We start from the raw sequence: 11,730 nt of genomic DNA, 5'->3' as shown, positions 1-11,730 counted from the left end.
ATCTACAAAAGTATTTGGGGGCACCACCAATAAGTAAAGTGCTCTCTAAACATTTGATTATTAGCACTGTGTATATTGGTATTTTCAGATTTATTGATACTTAGGTGTGTCTATATAGCACACAGCTAGTGCGGAACTGACAAACCTTTTTACAAACGTCTTTTTCCGAGATTATTCTCGGCTACTAGTTCCGGCACAGCAGCGGACTGCTCTTCCGCATAAGTGAATGATCTAATTCGTGAGATTTCTGTTTTTATGTATCTGTTCTGAAATTTATGCCTCAACTCTCAAACCCGGTCTGAACATGAGTAACTTTAATCTCAAAAATGAATTGAATAATAAACGCTTGATGGATGATATTGACAGCATTTTTCCCAATCAACCAATTCAAATATCTGCAGATCCCAATTGGGAAGATGATCTTTTCCAATTAAAGAGGACTCTACAAAAACGGATAAGAATTAATTGGGATCTAATTAGTCTGGAACAATATAACAAACAGAAAATCACCCCAAGGGGCTTAAGGCCAAAACTCTTTACTTCTTTTGAATTATGTACTGAAATCTTACGTAAGGAGTGGGAAACTAGCTTATTAAAATGTTCTCAGGAACTAATGACCATCCTCATAAAACATAATCATCTGAGATTTGAGGAATGTACCAAGGAAATCGACCAAATTGGACTCAAATTGGAACAATGGGAACAGGATATGGGATTTCAGAATACGTTTGGAAGGATCAAAAAGGAATTGGAAACTTATGAAGATGTAATAATAGAGAGAAAAAAATCCAAATTCTCTAGGGATAAGAGGGATTTCCTTATGGGAAGTATATTCAAGTGGACTCAAAATATAAAAAAACAATCGACCAAAAGAGATACACAGAGATTTGATCAGACACCCTCATCATCTGAGATTGAACCATCTGACACTGAAGATGTTGATACTAGAGAAATTTATAACCAGAGAAGGGGTACTAACTCCCGGCCTACTGCCTCCTCCTCATCAAATTCTTTTTTAGAAGACATCAGGGGTACTTACCGTGGACGCCCCGACGAAGTAAAACGAGACGGGGCAAAAGGAAGAAGACGAAGAGAGAGGTGGAAGTCTCCCCAGCCACATCGTTATCCATCCAGGCGGAGGAAATAAACAACCCCACCTTATCAACATCCAAACTCAAAATCATCAATCTGTCCTCCCATATCCTAACTCCCGATCAAATTTCTGTCTTAGAGAAGGGTCTTTCATTTTCACCAACTTCCACATTCGATCCATTCAAATGGGAAACTAATTTGAGACTCTTTGGTCGCAAATTACTATTAACTAAATTCTTCAATCAGAAGAAGGATATAACAACAACTACATCTACAGATGCATTATCACAGCAAGAGATCGAAGCAATTAGTATCTTGGAAGAACTGGCTGACGAACAGGTGGATTCCATTGGAGATCAAGATCCTCAACACAAACGACCTATATGTAAAAAGAAATCCACATTTTTTCCGGGAGACCACATATGCCATGAAATCAAAGTTTTCCTTAATCTGGTATCCCGGGACTTTGATAAATTATATCAAAAACAGAAATATCATCGGCAAACAGGCAACCTGACTCATTCACAGAAACATGCCCTTAAACAAATTCGAAGCTGGGATGATATTCTAATCAAACCCTCAGATAAGGGTGGAAACATCGTTATTTGGCCTATCAACCTCTATCTGAAGGAAGCTAACCGTCAACTGAACGACACCTCCTGCTACAAAATTACGTTGTTTGATCCTACTCAAAATTTTCTTGTGAAATATAAGAGAATAATTGAGAGACAACAACAATTGGGAATCATCACAAAGGGAGAATTTGAATATCTAACCACACTACACCCTCGAACACCAACCTTCTACTTACTGCCCAAAGTGCATAAAAATGTCAAAAATCCCCCTGGAAGGCCCATTATATCAGGTAATGGAGGCCTACTGGAGAAAGCAAGTTGCTTTCTGGATGTACATCTCAGACATCATATCTTGACTCTCCCCTCATACATCAAGGACACTACCGATGTATTAAAAAAGGTCCATGATGTACACCTAGAGGAGTCATACATATTGGTGAGCCTTGATGTGGAGGCTCTGTACACCTCTATAAGACATGATTTGGGAATTAAGGCAGTGAGATATTTTCTAGCAATAGAAGGAATAGGTGAATTTCAGGAATTTTTGTTGGAATTACTGGAATTTGTATTACACCATAATTACTTTCTGTTCAATAACCGATTCCATATTCAACTAAGGGGTACGGCTATGGGGGCAGCCTGTGCCCCCACATATGCAAACTTGTTTTTAGGTTGGTGGGAGCGAGAATGTGTCTTTAATGACAATCAAGAACACTACACCAATCACATCATTACATGGATGCGTTTCATAGACGATATCTTTATGATATGGGACGGTCCAGAAACAAAACTGGAAGAATACATCCAAATTCTCAACAATAATGATATCAATTTAAAATTCACCTATACAAGTAGTCGAGTAATTGTCTCCTTTCTAGATCTCAGGATTTATCGAGATGATACTAACAAAATTGCCACAGAGATCTTTAGGAAGGAAACATCGACCAACAGTCTCCTGCACTCCTCCAGTGGACATTTCCCACCGACCATCAGGAATATCCCTAAAGGGGAATTCCTCCGGTTAAAACGAAATTGCTCGGATGAACAGAGTTTTCTATCTAAATGTATAGAACTAAGTAGCCGACTTAAGGAGCGTGGCTATAGTAACCGTCTGATCAAGAAAGCCCAATATGAAGTAAGCAAGGTACAACGTGAAACTTTGATATTTCCTGATAAAAAGAGCCTAGATTCACAAAAAACAGGGGTGATGAGATTCATTGGTGATTTCTGTGGAAGGTGGAAAGAAGCCAGCCAAATTCTCCAAAATCATTGGCATATACTGTTAATGGATGATGACCTATCAGAACACATAGGTGATAAGATCAACATGAGTTGGCGGCGGGCACCCAATCTCAGAGATCAATTGGTGAAGAGTCATTTTTCACAAACATCCAGGTCACGTACATCATTACGGGGCAGCCATCCCTGTGGAAACTGCAAAGCTTGCTCTCATATTCACAATCAAACAGTCATTGTTGATAGATACAACCAATCCATCCAGATTAAAGATTACTTCAAATGCAAAACTGAAAATGTAATCTATTGCATTACATGTCCCTGTGATTTAAAATATGTGGGCATGACCTCACGTATGTTGAAGGTCCGAGCACTGGAACATGTGGGCAATGTTCGAAATGCTAGATCAGATGCATCTAAATTTAAGACTTTGACTACTGTTGCAAAACACTTCTTACAGACTCACAACAGTAGAACCCAAGATCTAAGAATCTTTGGCCTGGAACATCTTAAATTAGGCCTTAGAGGAGGAGACTTAATGAACAGATTACAGAAGAAAGAATCTGAATGGATTTTTAAGTTACATTCCTTGATACCAAGGGGTTTGAATGAGAACATAAATTTCAGCGCTTTTCTTGAATAAAAACCCCCTTCTTTTGATGCCTATGGCTCTATTGGTATTTAATTCAATATTATATTGGTATATAATTCATACATGCTGTATACTTATCAGTATCATAAAGTTCCACTTCAGAAATACCATTCTTATTTTTAATATTGATTTTACTATATCACTGTCATCATCACCGTCATTATTATTATGAATATCATCAATTATTATGCTATCTCTCACTTATACTCATCATTTTAACTTTCTGGTACATTTTTATTTTGTCATTAACCTGATATTTCATTCTTCTTGCCCACGGTGCACTAATCTTATCACTCTTCCATAATACCTTTTTTTAACCTCTTAGCTTCATCTATATATTATTATATTTGCTATTTACAATTCCATTTAATATAACCATTTGATTTTCTATATATACAAAATAATCTCCAGTCACTTTTATCACTTTATTTTATTACACCCACTCCATTTTATTTATTATTTTCACATGTATTTTCTAATTTATTTTTACACTTCAATTTTTTAAAATAATAATACCAAAATCAGCAGTATTAGCATTGCTATGATTATTATCAACTTTATGAGATTCCTTTTGATTTGTATACATGTGTTCTTTCATGAGCAGTGCCACAGAGCCAGTCATTCTGATATCCATTTTATGTAGCTCTGCTCATGCATTATTATTAGTTATACTCTTCCTCCATATCTACTCCGTTATGTGCACATATACATGGCCTTCTATTTCTGTTTGATTAGAGTGAATAAGCATAACAAATAAAAAGCTGTTTCCAAAGAAGAAATAATTTTCTTTATACCTATTTTTATTATTTCATAAATTTTTCTAATCTTTTTCCTGTTTGTTTCCTTGGTCCCTTGGTCCAATTACATTAATTGGATATGTTTGTTATTTCAATTATCATATTAATCAATTTAGATTAATTTATTCTAAATTATTACTGTGAACGCACAGATTAAATCCAGCGTCATGTGTAGGCTGTAACAAATTTATCTCTCTGGTATCTCTCTAAAATATAAATTACATATGTATTGAAAAGAACACTTGATTAAGTTGATTGATCCTAATTATCATTTAATCATCCATGTTTTCTTTATAAATCCGGGCTGGGCTTGTGGGATTGAGGCTCCCGTAAACAAGCCCAGCGGTGAAACGTACGTCGGGACTCCGACGTCATCAAGGACGTCGTGCGGCCACACACCCCCTTTTCTGGTTCGGGTAGCCGCGGCATCGCGGTGAACATGAGAGGTGTGTGAGGTGAAGTGCGAGCAGATCACGCCGAAGCAGCAGAGGAGACGGACAAAACGCCGGCATCCAAACACATTTGGAGCGGCGATTGGTAAAGTAATGCTCATGATCATCCAGTGCTCAGTCACTGCTACATTTGTCTCTGCTTCCTCTTCCCTCCCCCCGCATTTTTGCATGTTGGATTATCACCTGGGTTCCATGTATATTTATGCATATCCCTCTATCACCACCTAGGTGCTTTATCATTTTGTCACACATGTTGCAAACTCTCCTTGTAAGAGATTTTGATTTAGAACTACACACATTGTAGATCATTAGTCAAAAAATGCCTGAATCTCTATAGATCCAAATTGATTGATGAATGAAATATATGAATCAATTAACTCTATGATCTCTGAGCACATACCTCTAGCAACTAAGTGTTGTTTACGATTATCAATTAAGGATATATGTATATTGATACTTTATCTCTGATTAGTAATCTTCAAAGTCTCAGAACTCGCATAAACTCACTTGGGTCATCAGAAAATAAAGGAATTGTTAAGTTGATTATGAATTAATTGATTCAGTTAATTATCTCTGAGGACCTTTTTTCTGCTGTATTGTGCTAGTCACGAGTTCAATTGAGCAGCCCTGCACATGTAGCTATATATTTTGCATGGAATCAACACAGACCCAATAGATTAGATGGAATTAATTCTGTATAACAATTGATTGTTGATGCCTTTGCAACAGTACTTGAGGTGCATGTGAGAAACCAGAGCTCGTGTACATTGATACCTCTTTATTAATCTGTACTTTAGAATATCGGAACTTGTTTAAATCTATATTTACAGAGGATAAGTGGAGTTTTGATCAATCAGTTCTGATGATATATTTCACACCATATTGTGCTATCCAATGAGTTCAAACTAACAATTTTTTTTTCTTTTTTGCGAATGTGGAAACTGTGCTGTGCAATCAACACAGATCCTATGTACTAGACTAATGAACTAAATCTACATACTAAACATATTCTAGGATGTCTTAGCAACACTGTTATATTTTATGTGAGAGACCAGAGTTGTCCTAATCAATTTACCATGTTAATATGGCTTAGGTGAATAATTGTTCATCTTCACAGATATTATCACTTCTGCTTTGATTAATAGTTGGATCACTATTAACTGTTGAATGATCAGTACCCAGTTAATACAACAGAACCTTTGACAGTGTGTGAATACCCAGCTGTTCTATTCTTTTTTTTACATCACTCTCTCATCTGGTTGACAGTACCACTGACTAGGGTTCTGCCCTTTTCAGCACACATTCACTGTCACAACAGAAAGTAGAAGTGCTTCTTTCTTCCTTCCTTTTTCTGTCTCCCAATTTAGGAGCAAGAAAAATCTGCATTCAATTCTATTTCCTCTATTTAACTTTGGTTCTCTTTTCCAACACTCTCTCATCTGGAAAAGCCTGGGGAAAATTCGTTCAGTGACACATAGCAGGCAGAGTACAAGAGTACAGACAGCAGAAGTGGGTTCTCTCTTCCTTCATTTATTATCTTAACTATTCAAGGTCGTACTATCCTGAAAGTAGCCCGATCTTCAATCTCGGAAGCTGATAGGATAGACCTGGCTAGTACTCTGAAGGGGGACCACTCAGGAATACCAGGCACTGTGGATATCACCAAGATGATCACCTATATTGTCTACTGAACAACACTGGTGGAGCAATTCTATGCTGCTCACTCTCACTAATTTTAATTCATATTTTCACCTTTTCTATCTCCTTATTTCTAAATTTAGATAGAGATATTAATAAACAAAAAAATATTTTGTGAACATAGACCATATTGGTCAATATTTTAAGGAACAGAATAAATGTTAAGTTTTAGATTACTCATCTTTACATTTTCACTGCACATCATGACTTAATATTGTAATAATTTTTCAAATAACAGTGCTCCCAAAAAGGATTTCTTTTGTCTTTTCTTTCTTATATGTGTAGTTAATCTACAAAAGTATTTGGGGGCACCACCAATAAGTAAAGTGCTCTCTAAACATTTGATTATTAGCACTGTGTATATTGGTATTTTCAGATTTATTGATACTTAGGTGTGTCTATATAGCACACAGCTAGTGCGGAACTGACAAACCTTTTTACAAACGTCTTTTTCCGAGATTATTCTCGGCTACTAGTTCCGGCACAGCAGCGGACTGCTCTTCCGCATAAGTGAATGATCTAATTCGTGAGATTTCTGTTTTTATGTATCTGTTCTGAAATTTATGCCTCAACTCTCAAACCCGGTCTGAACATGAGTAACTTTAATCTCAAAAATGAATTGAATAATAAACGCTTGATGGATGATATTGACAGCATTTTTCCCAATCAACCAATTCAAATATCTGCAGATCCCAATTGGGAAGATGATCTTTTCCAATTAAAGAGGACTCTACAAAAACGGATAAGAATTAATTGGGATCTAATTAGTCTGGAACAATATAACAAACAGAAAATCACCCCAAGGGGCTTAAGGCCAAAACTCTTTACTTCTTTTGAATTATGTACTGAAAACTTACGTAAGGAGTGGGAAACTAGCTTATTAAAATGTTCTCAGGAACTAATGACCATCCTCATAAAACATAATCATCTGAGATTTGAGGAATGTACCAAGGAAATCGACCAAATTGGACTCAAATTGGAACAATGGGAACAGGATATGGGATTTCAGAATACGTTTGGAAGGATCAAAAAGGAATTGGAAACTTATGAAGATGTAATAATAGAGAGAAAAAAATCCAAATTCTCTAGGGATAAGAGGGATTTCCTTATGGGAAGTATATTCAAGTGGACTCAAAATATAAAAAAACAATCGACCAAAAGAGATACACAGAGATTTGATCAGACACCCTCATCATCTGAGATTGAACCATCTGACACTGAAGATGTTGATACTAGAGAAATTTATAACCAGAGAAGGGATACTAACTCCCGGCCTACTGCCTCCTCCTCATCAAATTCTTTTTTAGAAGACATCAGGGGTACTTACCGTGGACGCCCCGACGAAGTAAAACGAGACGGGGCAAAAGGAAGAAGACGAAGAGAGAGGTGGAAGTCTCCCCAGCCACATCGTTATCCATCCAGGCGGAGGAAATAAACAACCCCACCTTATCAACATCCAAACTCAAAATCATCAATCTGTCCTCCCATATCCTAACTCCCGATCAAATTTCTGTCTTAGAGAAGGGTCTTTCATTTTCACCAACTTCCACATTCGATCCATTCAAATGGGAAACTAATTTGAGACTCTTTGGTCGCAAATTACTATTAACTAAATTCTTCAATCAGAAGAAGGATATAACAACAACTACATCTACAGATGCATTATCACAGCAAGAGATCGAAGCAATTAGTATCTTGGAAGAACTGGCTGACGAACAGGTGGATTCCATTGGAGATCAAGATCCTCAACACAAACGACCTATATGTAAAAAGAAATCCACATTTTTTCCGGGAGACCACATATGCCATGAAATCAAAGTTTTCCTTAATCTGGTATCCCGGGACTTTGATAAATTATATCAAAAACAGAAATATCATCGGCAAACAGGCAACCTGACTCATTCACAGAAACATGCCCTTAAACAAATTCGAAGCTGGGATGATATTCTAATCAAACCCTCAGATAAGGGTGGAAACATCGTTATTTGGCCTATCAACCTCTATCTGAAGGAAGCTAACCGTCAACTGAACGACACCTCCTGCTACAAAATTACGTTGTTTGATCCTACTCAAAATTTTCTTGTGAAATATAAGAGAATAATTGAGAGACAACAACAATTGGGAATCATCACAAAGGGAGAATTTGAATATCTAACCACACTACACCCTCGAACACCAACCTTCTACTTACTGCCCAAAGTGCATAAAAATGTCAAAAATCCCCCTGGAAGGCCCATTATATCAGGTAATGGAGGCCTACTGGAGAAAGCAAGTTGCTTTCTGGATGTACATCTCAGACATCATATCTTGACTCTCCCCTCATACATCAAGGACACTACCGATGTATTAAAAAAGGTCCATGATGTACACCTAGAGGAGTCATACATATTGGTGAGCCTTGATGTGGAGGCTCTGTACACCTCTATAAGACATGATTTGGGAATTAAGGCAGTGAGATATTTTCTAGCAATAGAAGGAATAGGTGAATTTCAGGAATTTTTGTTGGAATTACTGGAATTTGTATTACACCATAATTACTTTCTGTTCAATAACCGATTCCATATTCAACTAAGGGGTACGGCTATGGGGGCAGCCTGTGCCCCCACATATGCAAACTTGTTTTTAGGTTGGTGGGAGCGAGAATGTGTCTTTAATGACAATCAAGAACACTACACCAATCACATCATTACATGGATGCGTTTCATAGACGATATCTTTATGATATGGGACGGTCCAGAAACAAAACTGGAAGAATACATCCAAATTCTCAACAATAATGATATCAATTTAAAATTCACCTATACAAGTAGTCGAGTAATTGTCTCCTTTCTAGATCTCAGGATTTATCGAGATGATACTAACAAAATTGCCACAGAGATCTTTAGGAAGGAAACATCGACCAACAGTCTCCTGCACTCCTCCAGTGGACATTTCCCACCGACCATCAGGAATATCCCTAAAGGGGAATTCCTCCGGTTAAAACGAAATTGCTCGGATGAACAGAGTTTTCTATCTAAATGTATAGAACTAAGTAGCCGACTTAAGGAGCGTGGCTATAGTAACCGTCTGATCAAGAAAGCCCAATATGAAGTAAGCAAGGTACAACGTGAAACTTTGATATTTCCTGATAAAAAGAGCCTAGATTCACAAAAAACAGGGGTGATGAGATTCATTGGTGATTTCTGTGGAAGGTGGAAAGAAGCCAGCCAAATTCTCCAAAATCATTGGCATATACTGTTAATGGATGATGACCTATCAGAACACATAGGTGATAAGATCAACATGAGTTGGCGGCGGGCACCCAATCTCAGAGATCAATTGGTGAAGAGTCATTTTTCACAAACATCCAGGTCACGTACATCATTACGGGGCAGCCATCCCTGTGGAAACTGCAAAGCTTGCTCTCATATTCACAATCAAACAGTCATTGTTGATAGATACAACCAATCCATCCAGATTAAAGATTACTTCAAATGCAAAACTGAAAATGTAATCTATTGCATTACATGTCCCTGTGATTTAAAATATGTGGGCATGACCTCACGTATGTTGAAGGTCCGAGCACTGGAACATGTGGGCAATGTTCGAAATGCTAGATCAGATGCATCTAAATTTAAGACTTTGACTACTGTTGCAAAACACTTCTTACAGACTCACAACAGTAGAACCCAAGATCTAAGAATCTTTGGCCTGGAACATCTTAAATTAGGCCTTAGAGGAGGAGACTTAATGAACAGATTACAGAAGAAAGAATCTGAATGGATTTTTAAGTTACATTCCTTGATACCAAGGGGTTTGAATGAGAACATAAATTTCAGCGCTTTTCTTGAATAAAAACCCCCTTCTTTTGATGCCTATGGCTCTATTGGTATTTAATTCAATATTATATTGGTATATAATTCATACATGCTGTATACTTATCAGTATCATAAAGTTCCACTTCAGAAATACCATTCTTATTTTTAATATTGATTTTACTATATCACTGTCATCATCACCGTCATTATTATTATGAATATCATCAATTATTATGCTATCTCTCACTTATACTCATCATTTTAACTTTCTGGTACATTTTTATTTTGTCATTAACCTGATATTTCATTCTTCTTGCCCACGGTGCACTAATCTTATCACTCTTCCATAATACCTTTTTTTAACCTCTTAACTTCATCTATATATTATTATATTTGCTATTTACAATTCCATTTAATATAACCATTTGATTTTCTATATATACAAAATAATCTCCAGTCACTTTTATCACTTTATTTTATTACACCCACTCCATTTTATTTATTATTTTCACATGTATTTTCTAATTTATTTTTACACTTCAATTTTTTAAAATAATAATACCAAAATCAGCAGTATTAGCATTGCTATGATTATTATCAACTTTATGAGATTCCTTTTGATTTGTATACATGTGTTCTTTCATGAGCAGTGCCACAGAGCCAGTCATTCTGATATCCATTTTATGTAGCTCTGCTCATGCATTATTATTAGTTATACTCTTCCTCCATATCTACTCCGTTATGTGCACATATACATGGCCTTCTATTTATGTTTGATTAGAGTGAATAAGCATAACAAATAAAAAGCTGTTTCCAAAGAAGAAATAATTTTCTTTATACCTATTTTTATTATTTCATAAATTTTTCTAATCTTTTTCCTGTTTGTTTCCTTGGTCCCTTGGTCCAATTACATTAATTGGATATGTTTGTTATTTCAATTATCATATTAATCAATTTAGATTAATTTATTCTAAATTATTACTGTGAATGCACAGATTAAATCCAGCGTCATGTGTAGGCTGTAACAAATTTATCTCTCTGGTATCTCTCTAAAATATAAATTACATATGTATTGAAAAGAACACTTGATTAAGTTGATTGATCCTAATTATCATTTAATCATCCATGTTTTCTTTATAAATCCGGGCTGGGCTTGTGGGATTGAGGCTCCCGTAAACAAGCCCAGCGGTGAAACGTACGTCGGGACTCCGACGTCATCAAGGACGTCGTGCGGCCACACACCCCCTTTTCTGGTTCGGGTAGCCGCGGCATCGCGGTGAACATGAGAGGTGTGTGAGGTGAAGTGCGAGCAGATCACGCCAAAGCAGCAGAGGAGACGGACAAAACGCCGGCATCCAAACACATTTGGAGCGGCGATTGGTAAAGTAATGCTCATGATCATCCAGTGCTCAGTCACGGCTACATTTGTCT

Source organism: Pseudophryne corroboree, chromosome 1 (assembly GCF_028390025.1).
Source record: "Pseudophryne corroboree isolate aPseCor3 chromosome 1, aPseCor3.hap2, whole genome shotgun sequence".
NCBI lineage: Eukaryota > Metazoa > Chordata > Amphibia > Anura > Myobatrachidae > Pseudophryne > Pseudophryne corroboree.
This window is presented reverse-complemented; position numbering follows the sequence as displayed.